Raw genomic sequence first — 14,391 nt, 5'->3', positions numbered from 1 at the left:
CACGGGAAGTTGCCATGTTACTAAGATGGAAGACCTCGTTTGTATAGCATAAAACAAACTTCCCTGCGTGTTCACCCCAAGCTCTCTGTATATAATCAGACATACGTCTCCACTTACGACTAAAACACACCCAAGCGTGCTGAAACGCTTGCTCGGTAAGTGCATTGATCACCTTATTCCAACCGTCTTCTGGATTTGTGATGATAAATGACTTCATACTCTCAGTACGATAGAATTCCAAGGCTTTACCATTGATGGCTTTGTTCACGTGCCATCGACACAACAAATGATCAACCACGGGAAATAATGCCCCAAGAGCGTTGATCAAACCCAATTCCTGGTCGGTGATAAAAACACAAGGGGACGCTCCCGTGACATCTAAAATGCCAGCTAACTTCTTCAACAGCCACTTGTAATTCTCCTAAGACTCGGTAGGAATCATCGGACATGCAATTAAGAAGGACGATCCGGTGGGTGTGACACCAACCATCTCAATGAGTGGATTCTTGTACGTGTTGGTTTTATACGTCGAATCCATGATAATCACGTAAGGATAAGCCCGGAACAACTTCAAGGAATCAGGATGTGCCATGAAAATATGAGTCAACTCTTTTGTCTCGGAATTAATCTATGCCAATGGACGTATTTCGCTTCTACCGCTAGAGCCAACATTTGCTGAGCGGTGTTTCTTTCACCCCTAACTTCTTTCCTAATTTTCCTTGAATCATTATATAGCTGGGTGCTTGACGGTTGAGGTTTTTCTGGGGTTTTCAAATGAAGAGCATTTTTAATATCCCTCGGTAGAACCCCGACCATAGTTTGTTGCCTAACATATGCCTTCTCTTCCGCATCCAATTCCGCAAAGTGCCGATCCCCGTCCTTATAAACGGCTACGTTGTGGTTGTGTAGTCCACCACCCTCGGAGGTTACAATGTTCCACACTATCGTCACTCGATCATTTTTAGACACGAAATTTTGAACGACATGAATACGAAACTTGCATGAACACTTCTGCGACCTTCTTGGCTTTTCAAGATCATCCGATCAGTTTGGTAACCCATGTCTTTTACATCAAAAATAACTTGCCAACAACCCGTTCTTTTTTCTGTTTTTAGCTCCGTTATTTGCTTTAACCAAAGCAAACTCATTCTCGAATGCAACTTTATTAGCCCAATTGAAAGCATCGTCACACGTTTCAAAATCTATAGTAGTCTCGAACAACGGGTTGTAATCAATTGAATTCTCGCCAAAAGTCTCCCACGAATCCTGTTACAAGCAATACGGACTATAGTAAGACAATAAAAAAGATTCATAACCTAAATAAACTGCGTAAAACGAAAGCAAAACAATATAAAACGAGTAATCCATGGCTAAACCACGAGACTCAACAATCGACCATGGCCAAACATTAGTTTCCAAGGTTCAACCATGGCCAAACATGGAAAACCAACGTTCAACCATGGCCAAACAATGGATTCCAACGTTTGGACCATGGCAAACGTGTAAATCCAACGTTTGGACCATGGCAAATGTGGAAATCCAACGTTTGGACCATGGTAAACGTTGGTTTCCAACGTTTGGAACATGGGCTGAACGTTGGATCTCAACTTTGGTCCATGGTTCAACCTTCGGGGGACAAATTTCAGATTTACGCAGAAAAATCGCAATTTCGCTACTGCTAAGTTAATACGTGACGTAAATCAACTATCGAATAGAATTAACGATACGCAAAAAAATGAAAATTAAGCAAATAATGAAGCGATTAAGTTGTTTACGTACCGGTGATTCGGGATCCGTCATATTGTTAATTATTGTTGCTGGTTTTTTTTTTAGTTTAGTTGATTTTTGGTAGAATTTGAAAGGAAATTTTTTAGAGAGAGAAAGTGTTGGATGAGTGAAAGGGCAGTTATCGTCTTTTTTTTTAAAAACGTCGTCGATATTTACTAAAACGTCGACCCTCTAATTATTCTGTTAAACTCAATAACTTTGTACCATAGCTCGATAATTTTGTTAATAAAGCTCGATAGCTTTGTAGCAAAACTCAACCACATTAAATAAGTTGTATATACAACCAGTTGTATAATACATTAACGGGATTGAAGAAGGTAATATTCGTGTTAAATTTTAAACGGGTTTGGGTCAAGTATGTGGATGAGATAAAATGAGAGTTTCCGGTGATAATTTTGTTCTTTTCGGTTGGAAGTAGCTGAACTGAATTAAGAGTTAATTTGTGAAGAGAAGAATTGAACTGAACTGAACTGAGCTTGAATAAAGTTAAATTGAACTGAACTGAAATGAGCTAAAAATTAAGCCAGAAAAAATGGGACGAACAAAAAAATTGTTCTATATATGCAAGTGGAAGAATATTTAACTCGTTTTCATCTTAAAACGAAATTATTATCGTTCTAAGCGAAACATAAGGGAGCGGAGTTTGTTTGTGTTAAAACGGACATACTTATTTAAGCTTAAATCGGATTTTGGATGGATGTGCAAACTTGTTAATACACCATCTATTTGATCTGTTTTAAGTTTAAAAAATCGAAAATTTTCCATGGCATCCCTTAATTTTGTCAAATTTCTCATGGTACCCCACGTTTTAAGAATTTGCCTATGATACCCTTGAGGTTCCATTTTTGTGCTCATGGTACCCCTAATGTAACGGTCGTTAAATGACCATTAAATTTTGATGATATGGCAATGAATTAGTAATTAAAAATTATCAATAAATATGAAATAAAAATGAAAAGAAGGGGTACCATGAGAAATATGACAAAAATAAGGGGTATCACGGAAACTTAACCTCCATTTAACGACCGTTACATTAGGGAGTACCATGGGCACAAAAATGGAACCTCAAGGATACCATAGGCAGATTCTTAAAAGCAGGGGTACCATGAAAAATATGACAAAATTAATGGGTACCATGGAAATTTTCCGTTAAAAAATTTGTCTTATGTATATACAAGTGAAAGCATATTTGACTCGGTTTCATCTTAACGGATATTGTCATCTCAAGAGAAACTTAGGAGGAGTAGAGTTTGCTTGTATTAAAACGAACATATATAAATTTAAGTTTAAATCGTGTTTTAGATGGATGCGACAAACTTTTTACTACAATGTAGACATTTTATTTGTTATTTGGTTTCATCTATTCATTCCGTTTTAAATTTAAAACGAATATAATTAACCGTTTTATTTGAAGTGAGGATCGGATTTTGGAAATCTAAATAAAGTTTCTCTATGATATACGACGATTTTGTTCCATATTAAGAAAATGCATAAATAGAATATTCTATTCATTTAAAATATGTAAGGTTTTTTTTTTGATAAGGTAAGAAAACTAGGTTGATCCTCTAGGTAGTTCCAACATATCTCATCCTTTCGCATGAGTGAGGTAAGTTGAAGCCACCGGCTTTCAAACCACCTCGAAAGAGTAAAATATGTAAGTTGTTATTTTTAATAAGGATTAATTGATAGGAATAATCCAAACTATTAACCGTCTTCCCGTAATAATCCAAACATTAATTTAACTCAGAATACACCATACTATTACCTCTTTTCTCTTATATCAAACTCGGTAACCGGCTACCTATTTAGCAAGTTACATTCCCTAATTCCTTTTACCTTATCACCACCTTAAACTCACACACCTACCAAACTCTAATTTCTATCACATTACAACCACCATAACCACCCCTATTCAACCGCTGCCAACACCACAACCGCCACCATCCAACCGTCGCCAATACCACCACCATACCAACACCCCAACCATCTACATCTATCATAACAACCCTACCTCATGCGCACTCCCACCATTTTTGATCCTTCTAAACGCTCATCTCAACTTGAAAGTCACAAGCTTTTGTTGTTCAACTCCAAAGTCACAAGCTTTCGTTGTTCAACTCCGTGTCCATCATTATTCGATATACAACATTTCACATTGTATATTTTTATCTTCACCGGTCAATATTTCTGAATAGCTTTGCTAGAAGTATCTCCCTTCCATGCTTTAACCCATTCCGAGTAATATGCCATGGGTCCTACCTCCTGTAGCCTTTCATGTTACTCCCTCCGTCCCGGTCATTTGTTGTCCTTTTCCATTTTGGGGTGTCTCAGTCATTTGTGGTCCTTTCTATATTAGGAATGCATTTAGTAAACAATTTGGTCATTCATACTCAATTTCATCCACATGTCATTTAGTAATTGGCTCTCTCTTCTTTTCTTGGTCTTTGTGCCAAAACCAAAGGACAACAAATGACCGGGACGGAGGGAGTATTAATGTTAGCAAGGAATCAGTAAAAAGTCTATGGATAACATGAATACCGATTTATATGAGGTCAATTTCTACGGATTACATAGATCCCAATTTCTATGAGTCCGATAATACCAATTTCTATGAGGCCAATAATATCAATTCCTTTTCTCTCATGAGATCCCATCTTCCATCTTTAATTTTATCTTCCTCTCTTCTCCTTCTTCAAAATCCATTTCTCCATTATTTTCATCAATCACACTTAATTTTCTAGGTTACTATTATGTGTTCATATTATATTGTTGAGTAAACGGGTGATTAATTAAGGATGAAGGCGTTGGTGGTTGTTATGGTTTGGTGGTTGGCTGGTTTGGGGTTATGGAGTGGTGGTGGACTGATGGTTGGTGACAAGGGTGTTAATACAGGAGGAGGATGGAGACATAATGAAAAAATACAAAAAGGGAAAAAGGGATCTACCTATTGGATTACCGGTTTTTAGGGCATCAACAATAGAGGTTTGTCAACAAAGGTTTGTGTACTTTTTAGAGGTTTGTTGACAAACCTCTCTATTGTTGGGAATGGGGGTTGAGGTTCATAGATGAGAATGGTTACAATTTTGTATACAGGTTTGTGTTTTTGGTTGTGAGTGATAGTGGATCCCATGTAGTATACTTTTATGAGGTTTGTCTATATTTAAGATGTTTGTCTATTGTTGTATTGAGGTTTGTTGTTAGAGAGGTTTGTGTATTGAGTGATGTGGCATTAGACAAACCTCATTTGGGGTTTGTCTATTGCTAATGCCCTTACATGTAAAAAATGACCCAAGTGCAATATGAGCAGAGGAGGGCGATAATATGGTGTATTATGAGTTAAATTAAAGTTCGGATTATTATGAGAAGGCGACTAATAGGTTGGATTATTCCTATCAATTAACCCTACTAATAATACCTCGTTTATTTTATATGACATATTATTAGATGTTATATTCCTAAATTACAATATGTCGATATCTCGAAAAATTCCAACATATGGTGGGCTATGTACCAGAAGAAAAGGAGATTAATAAATACAAGAAAATAAGACAAATGACTTGTATGAGTTGTACCGTGTAGATACGAAGTAGTAAGCTAATCACAATTTTTTGCTTAAGACGGGAGGTATTTATCTCAAATGACGGATTAAATAGAAAAAAAATTAATATATAACAAATTATCTATAAAATATTAAAAGTGTTTTCCTATAATTATTATGTGGTAATATTTAATTTCGTTTTAAAATTAAAATGGATACTCAGACTCAGGCCCGTATTTTAGCATGTTCACCCAGTTCTTAGAACAGGGGCCCAATGTGTGAGGGGGCCTCAACTGTGAACGAAACACTCACATAGAAAATTCCTGGTGTTTTGCAATCAAAAAATTAAGAGCAAGTAAAGTGGCAGCAATCTTATTTAAAACAAACATTGTTTGTGAGAGTCCGTGTTCAACTCTCGTTTCATGCGTTTTTTTTTCTTTTTTATATGTTCTTCTAGTATCATGCAATTTGTTTGTGTTGTGTTGCTATTTCTCATAATATAAATAATCATTGGTGTTCTAACTTGATTATTTATTCAATTATTACTATTGGTTTGTTACTTTTATATTAATAAAAGGTGGATGTGTATTGTATTGTATTTCTTTCTATTCTTTGTGTTCTTTCCATATTATTTGGTCATTACTTTGAATGAAATATTCTTAGTAAATAACGATATGTAGCTTATATCCTTTACCCTTAAAAAGAGAGGACTTCAAGCAACTGTAGCTATGAATAGTAGCTGTTCTCTCTCAACCCTTGATTTCCCCTTTGAATCCCTACCCTCCATTTCTCTCACATTCACTCACACCCACTCCTTTTACGACATTCTTGTATGATTCTTACCCACTCATTTCCATTTTTATTTCCATCTATGAATGCCTCCCTCCATTCTCCACTTCACTTTTCCCTCTTCGGTCAACGCTCACACAACGATGACGATGTGAACCGGCGTGATCACGATGGCAATGCTGCTGCTGATGACGACGGCTGATTTTTTCATTATTTCCTATTTGTTTCTTGTTCTCGTTGCTGGTTAGTTTAATTTACTCATTGTTTTCTGGGTTTTTTTCTTATTTCCATTTTTATTTTGCCGCTTCTCCTTGTTCTCGTATTGCTGCCATTTTCATTTTGCTGTTTCTGGGTTTACTTCCTCCTTCTCATTTCAGTTTATTAAAAACGGAAAATTCACGTGGTACCCTTCAACTTTGTCACTTTTCACATGGTATTCAATATTCTAAGTTTGTGTACACGGTACCCTTTGCATTTCATTTTCATGCACAATATGCCCTTTTTGTCGCTACAAAAACTTTCAATTGAGCATAACTCCTACATCGGAATTCTGAATCGGCCTTTTTTTTGTTCTTAAATGATTTATTTTCATTATCTACGATTTGAGATAAAAAAATTGTCGACGGGCATTTTATAGGGTTCTATTTTTTTCGACAACCATAAATCAACCGTAATTTCGATCTTAACGAATGACCGTTTTTTGTTTTATAAAATTATAGATCTCGAAGAGATAATCAAATTTGAAAAAAAAAATTGTTCAATTCCGATTTCTGGTCTACGGTTTATGCTCCATTGAAGATTTTAAGAACGATAAAAAGGACACGTCATACTTGAAAATCAAAGTCTAAGGGCACCATGTGCACAAATTTAAAAAGTTGGATACCACGTATAAAATGGCGAAGTTTAGGGGTACCACGTGAATTTTCCGTATTAAAAATAAAGGGGTTTCTTGTTTATAATTTGTTTGTGATGTTTATATTGCATGTATAGTTGTTGAGGAGTGAAACGATACGGCCTTGATATGATGGCGATGACGATGACGATAAGGAGTTGATGTGATGGCGATGATATGGCTGCGTGTAATGACGGTGGCGGTAACAATCAGGTATTTTTCCATTCCATTTCTCTCTGTTATGTTACTTTGGGTGGGATTCGGGTTTTGCGTTACCTTGATTATCAATACTGTGCTTTGTTACTGCTGATTAGTTGGCGGGATTTTGATTGGTTTGCCATTTTCCAATATCATTTTCTTTCTTTTTGTGGTTAATTATTTTCATCTTTGTTTTCTGGCATTTAGGATTAGTGTATTGATCTTCGTATTCTAGATTTCTTGCTAATTTTCCTTGGTTATCGCTACCGCTTGGTTGTATTCATTTATCTACGTATTCCCATTATCGTTAATCCTCTTTATTGTTTATTACTTTTATCTTTCGTTTTGGGTTTGTTACTTCCCCGTGCTGGAGTTGTGGACATTACTACATGAGGCTGGAGTTGACATTGGTCAATTTAGGTTGTTATGGAGCTTTATTGACTGATGCTTAAATGTTTTAAATCAAATGCTTCCCTTTCCCAATTTGTATTCTGCTTTCAAGTAACTCATGTTGAGTGCATGGTTTCAGGTGATTAATTCGAACCCCTTTAGGTAGAAGTCGAGAAGTCGAGTTGCCCGTGGATCGTAATATCCCACTTATTGGATTCACAGGCCGACTTGAAGAGCAGAAAGGTTACGATATCCTTGCTAAAGCAATTCCTCATTTCATCAAGGAGAATAATGTGCAGATTATTATCCCTGTAAGTTCATCAACACTCTCCAAACCATACATTCACTCTTGAATATTTATTATCCTTCAATGACACGATGTGCTGTTTCTATAAACATTTCAGGGACCGGAAAGAAAGAAATGGAAAATAAAATTCAAGAACTGGAAAATCTTTTTCCTAATAATGCAAGAGGATTGACAAAATTCAATATGCCCTTAGCTCACATGATCGTAGCGGGGGCTGATTTCACGCTCATCCCAAGCAGATGAGCCTTGTGGCCTAATTCAGTATATGCTGTACCTTATGGAACGGTATTGATCGACTCAACTTAATGCTTCCTCTAAATTTGATTCTCATACTTCTGATTACTTGTTTGCATTTAAAATTCAGATCCCAAATGTGGCTTCAACTAGAGGACTTGTTGATACTATAAAAGAAGGATTCACCAGATTCCAAATGGGACGTTTTAACGCAAATGTAATGACTTGAACTGACTTGGTGACTTGAATAATCTTGATTTAAACTGGAGTCAATGAGTCATACAAGATTTATCGGAATCTCGGTCTCTAACAATCCAACTTGGTTTTTGTTGTGCTCAGTGTGATGCTATAGACCCTGCAGATGTAAATGCAGTAGTGGCAGGAGTGAAGAAAACAGTAGGAAGCTATGAAACTCTTGCTTTCAAACAGATAATATCCAATTGCATGGGTCAAGATTTCTTATGGAAGGTCGGTATTTACTCGATCTTCAGAGCTTGCCTTGTACTGTTTACACTTAGGTCACTGCTCATTGTACCTGGTTGTCTTATTGAGTACATAGTAATCATTTTTCAGCCTCACTAATCATTATGTAAGTTACTAAATGAGTTTAGTTAGTTTTTTATGTTGCTTATGTTTATTATTTTGATCTTTGATTTCTCAGGTGGGTTTGTTATTTCCTGGGGAAGGAGTTGGGACATAAGACTGAGGTTGGAGTGGACATTGGTCAGTGTAGGTTGTTTGGAACTTTGACTGATGCTTAAATGTTTTAATTCAAGTGCTAAGCTTTCCCCAATTTTATTATGCGGCTTTGAAGATATTTGATTTGTCCACATTTGATTCGTTTTTGATTCCCCTATTTAACGATGCCCTTCTGTGAGATTTATTTTCATTTTTTTGTCCTTACCGTCACTGTTGATTTTTATAGATTTTCCTTACAATCCCTATGCATATTTAGCTTTTTGCTATCAGGGTTGATCAACATCACCGGCCAGCGTCATATTTTCTTACATTTCTGTAGTTTATGGATTACGTTAGGGTAGAGTTTATCTCACCCCTTATGTCTAAATCAGGGCACTTTTATTATTTCGTAATTTACATTTCTGGGTTCATATTCATTGCTTTTCCTGCGTGGTTATTGGTTCATATTTCTGGGTTCATATTTCATTTTGGTGCTTATCAAGTATCTTTGCTTTTATTTGGGTAGTTGTGTATTATATGGAAAGATCTTTTAGGTTATGTGATCATTTAGCTGGATTTTGCTTTTGGGCAATTGTCGATCAAATTTGCGAATTATTGTAAGTGGAATCACGGTAAAGTGAAAAAAAAAAGATTAGCAATTATGATAATGGTGCTGACTAAAATACGTCTGCTTAATTTTTGGGGTTACGATTGATTGAGTCTTTAGTGTTTGTTTGAGGTTTTTCTTTCGGAAATTTGAGTTGGGGATTTATGGGATTTTGTGTTCAATTGAAGTTCGTTATATCTCGAATTTGGTCATGGATTTAGGTTGCGAAACAAGAACTGCTGAATTAGCTAGATTTTTGATGGGTTTTAACCTAATTTAAATGCGGGGTCTTACTTTTGAATTTTGATGGTTGTTTAGTGACGAATTTGTTAACACTTCCGAAGGAATTTGGGAGTCTACAATACAGAGGTATCATTTGGCTTTTTAATATCCTGTTCCTCACCGTACCAAAGGTTCTGACTTTATACATGGAACTATTGTAATGACACGGATTATGATGAATAGGAGAAATATGGTGACCGTCTGATGTTTTTCGTCTTGCTCATTTTGCTTATTTATTTTCATCATCGCTTGCCTTTTTCGGTTGAATCCTTATAGGTGGGCTTTTTAATGCAGTTTCAGTTGTTGAGGACGAAGAACATCAAGCTCAAGTTCAGCCTTCAATGTAGATTAGGTATTTATCTCTTCGGTTTTTTAGTTGTACTGCTGGTAAATTAGTTCAACCACAAATTAAAGCTACCTAAAGCTAGCTGCACTTAGATCGGTTCATTGATGGTGGTTGTGGTAGGCAGTTGTTCTATGCTCATTGGTGGCAATCGTTGTTGGCCATAGTTCATGGTGGTTGTGGCGTGATTGGTGACGGTATTGGTCGGTGGATGTCACCTTTAAAACTATCCTAGCTACTCATCTTGCCTACCCTACCCACAGCCTCAATAGATAATCCCTTCAGTAGCTCCTTCTCAAAATTCACGACATTCTCTCATCCTATTTGCCTTTAATTAATTTTATCAGTTTTTTTTTTTATTTCTAGATTAGACCCGATCTTCATCGTTGTAGGTACAGATCTACTCTCGCTCCTAAATGCGTCGATTACTCGGTTTTGCAAGGGAGCAAGTGGGAGATTTTCTGTTAGGTATCGTCATTTTTATTTCCTTTCTCTTTTTTAAATTTAGTATGATTACTGGTTGATTTGGTAATTTGTTTGATCAATTAGATTGTCCATAGTTTATGATGTTTGAGCTGTTTCGAGTTTAAGATTATCCATAGTTATTTGATTTTCTTGTTTTTGATTGATTGTTGATCTAATTCTGATGATTAGGTGTTGTCTATCGTATTAAATATAGATTATGATGAGACTGTCACATATAAGAATTAGCGAGCAAATAGACGGGGGACTTCTTTTGTTCTTGATGGAGGTGGAAGTTTTAGTATACTAAAACTTGGCGATATTTGAGTAGATGTCAATTGATGAAGATGTTCCGTATTGTTTGTTGTAAATACTAGCTCGATTATGGCATGATTTTGTGAATTCACATGGTAGGAATGTTAGAATAGGTCTTAAGGTACTTAATTCTCTGTCTCGTAGAATTGCACGGTAAATATCTTTCTGTTGTAGATGGATGTGGCAGAACTAGGAGTAGCCATTGGCACATTCCTGTATTATAGGATGATAAGAAATTCTTCTCTCTGTTCTGAATTTCGTGTGACAATAAACTGGACTCTAAAGAAGTGCATTTCTAGGATTAAGCACTTAAAAATTAAACAGAATATATCCTCCTTGAATATAGACTCAGTTATCGTCCTTATGCAACCCTTATTTATAATATATAAATACAATGACTATTGAGAGTGAAATTAGTGTTCAATGACCAAACATATTCAGTTTTTTTTTTATTTTTTTATTTTTATTTTGTTGAGCATTCGGGCTTTTCACGACTAACAAGTTACCTGTGACTATGAGGGTGTGAGTCGTCTAAGTACTACTGCGATGTTGCTGAAGTGAGAGTTCCATATTTTAGTGGACAAACCTCAAGAGGAGGCGGTATGATAAAAGAGTGCTTTGTTGAAGTGATTCACGGATGTTTTGCTTGCGCAAATATAGTTCTATTAATTTGACTCATGACAGTTGGCTGTTTCGCTTTCCTCTGTCATCTATTTGTTTACATATTTCGTCACAGTCCTTTGTTTACGTTTCCTTTTTAGGCATTTTTTTTTTTGCGTTAGAAAGACTGCTTTACAATTATCTTTTCTTGAGTTGTTCCCAAGTGACTGGCGGACCGTCGTGTCATCAGACCAAAAACATATGTAAATACTTTGAGAATTATGTACAGAACTCGGGGTTGAATAGTATTTTAAACCAATCCTTATATACATGTAGGTCAGGGACTTTCATGTAGCCCAAGAAGTGGCAGATGTGAGGTATTATGCTGGTTTTGTGGGTGATTACAATCCCTTCTCATCTATCGTTTACAAAGAGATTTTGTTTACATTTACCAGTTGAATTTTAAGTGTAAGAACTTGTCCGCCTTGCTGTTTCTCGCTCGTGAAATATGTCGTAGAAGGATGTTCGTTTATTCTTGGAAGGGCCTTAACATCTGTTTTATGGGGGTGATTGCTGATCGATGTGGCATCTTCAGTACAACACTTGTGTTTGTATTTTGTAGTTTCTTTTCTAAATTTTGTGTATTTATTTCTGAAAGTTAGCATTGGTTTTTAGGTCAACTATACGAAGTAATTTCTATTGTAATTTTCTAATTTCAGATTTTTTCTTAACACACTTTAAATTTCTGGTCTAAGTACAAACTTTTGGATGACAGTGACAAGTTTTTTTTGGGAAGTTTCAATGGATTATTTGAGCCTGTAAAGGTATATAGGCAATATCTTATTTACTGAAAGAATATCGATCGAGTGAAGGTTCAGCATTTTACTAGCTGAATATGTTCTATTACTGAATTGCAGCTTCTTTCACCCATACGATTTTTTGACTTTCATATTATCAGGCATATATATCTGAGATTTGCTGGGAAGAACATCAAGCTACAGGCATATGTGTGGTAAGTGTCTGACTACTATGCTACATGGAATTTAAATTATCTGATATGTGGACACTTGACAATCTGACATAGGCTTGACACTTGAGCACTATAATCAAGCCAAAAACAGGGAAAAATAGTTGAGTTGTGACACTAGGACCAGGATCCTTTCAATCTTCTAGCCGAATTTGCACAACATTGTTGTGATAGTAATTAGTATAAAGTAAACAGTAAACAATTTATGTGCATTACTCCAGCGAATTGGAGTGATCATTGGGCCAACACTTGGAAGTTTACTTGCTCAAATGAGCTTTGTTGACCCAGTTTTGCGATTTTATGGATCTAATTAAATCCAATATCATGCTTCTTGTAGGTGTTTTTTTAGACTTCTTGTTGTCTTGTCATATTCTTTGTTTTTTGTAGACCAGACTCTTATTTACATAGTAGTGTTTCATGATATACTCCAGATGATTAGTTGATTACTTTTGGGGTTTAAGTGTTTTTGCTTACATTTTAGTTTTGTACGCTCGAGACATTGGGAACAGAAAAGGTTGCTTGGGGGTAGAGGCCAGAGGGAGAAGAAAATAGACTTGGCCAAGAGTGATAGAACATGATATGAGATTTATTGGGATTGAACCTATTCTAGACAAAGGCAGTAGGATACACTGATTATTTCCTTCATTTATGGCTCCCAGTACCCATGTTCCACGTGCCACGTCCTGTTGGGCGCCTCTGTTTTTGATGGGATTGTTAATGTTAGTATTAGTGTTTTAACATGGATATACTCCACCCATTTTGACTTAACTGGATTGGGCTCTTCCCTAGATCATATTATTAACGTAATTAGCAGTTTGGTGGCTTATACGAGAACGGGGGAGAGGGAGTGAGAAATGGGAAAAGGATGAAAGGAAGGTGAGTTTGTGCTTGTTTTTCTTATATTGAGAGGTAAAGGGAGGTAGATACACTATTTGTTTTTGTATGAATTGAGACGGAGGGAGGGAGGGAGGTAGAGAGGGAGGGAAATGAAGATTCGAGCATGGTAGTGAAGGTTGTAGGAAGGCAGAGATTTTGGTTTTGGTTTTGTGCACATTACCTTTGCAGGTATGGCGTAATAATGATTCTTGGTTATAGAGTACTAGACGCATACTTATCATATCATCAGACAATCACAACTCACAAGGGAGGGGGAAAGGCCAATCACAAGGGAGGAGGAAAGGCAAGGAGGGAGGAGGTTGTTTTTGGTTTTTCTCATTTTGAGAAAGAGATGTAGAAGGAGAAAGGGATAGGAGGGAATGAGATTGTTTGGTTCTATTTGGCTCTGATTAAAAGGAAGGGAGATGGAGAGTGGGGGAGTGGGAGAAAAGGTGGGATAACATGTGTGCTTGGTTTCATTGATTCTTACTCATATGAGACTAACTAAACTAACTGTGTAGTTATCACATCACTGGGAAACGACCATTGGGAGGGAAGGTGGGATTAAATGGCTAGAGGCCAACCGGAAAATATAGTTCAGATGATAGTCAGTTGACATTCTGTTGTGAATAGAGTGTAATGCAGTTAGAGTAACTATGGCTTGTTAGTATGTGCATAATGGATAATTCGTCCTTATAAAAGGCCTGACTTTGTGACTTGATGTTTTTGCTCAGGAAAGTGAGGAAGGTGAGAACTGTGCCAAAATGGGTTGCATTTCCCGGTAACATGTACCAAGTCTGCTGCAAACAAGGTAACCATGACATGACACTCTCATCCCACTGTAGAGAGTGTGGCCAAAGACGGTTTTGATGCTCCGGCTAATATCTCCTTACTTATTTAGTCATTTGTGTTTTTGGCTTGTTGGGCAGAATGGTTAATTGAGTTGTACACATTTTTCTTCTTATAGATATAGAAATAGATAATGATACATAGCGAGTGTAATCAGTGGCATGTATTGATATAGATCTTAGGTTAAAAATTTAATAGCAACAGTTGTCTCATTTC

The sequence above is a fragment of the Silene latifolia genome, chromosome Y (genome assembly GCF_048544455.1).
Source record: "Silene latifolia isolate original U9 population chromosome Y, ASM4854445v1, whole genome shotgun sequence".
Lineage (NCBI taxonomy): Eukaryota > Viridiplantae > Streptophyta > Magnoliopsida > Caryophyllales > Caryophyllaceae > Silene > Silene latifolia.
This window is presented reverse-complemented; position numbering follows the sequence as displayed.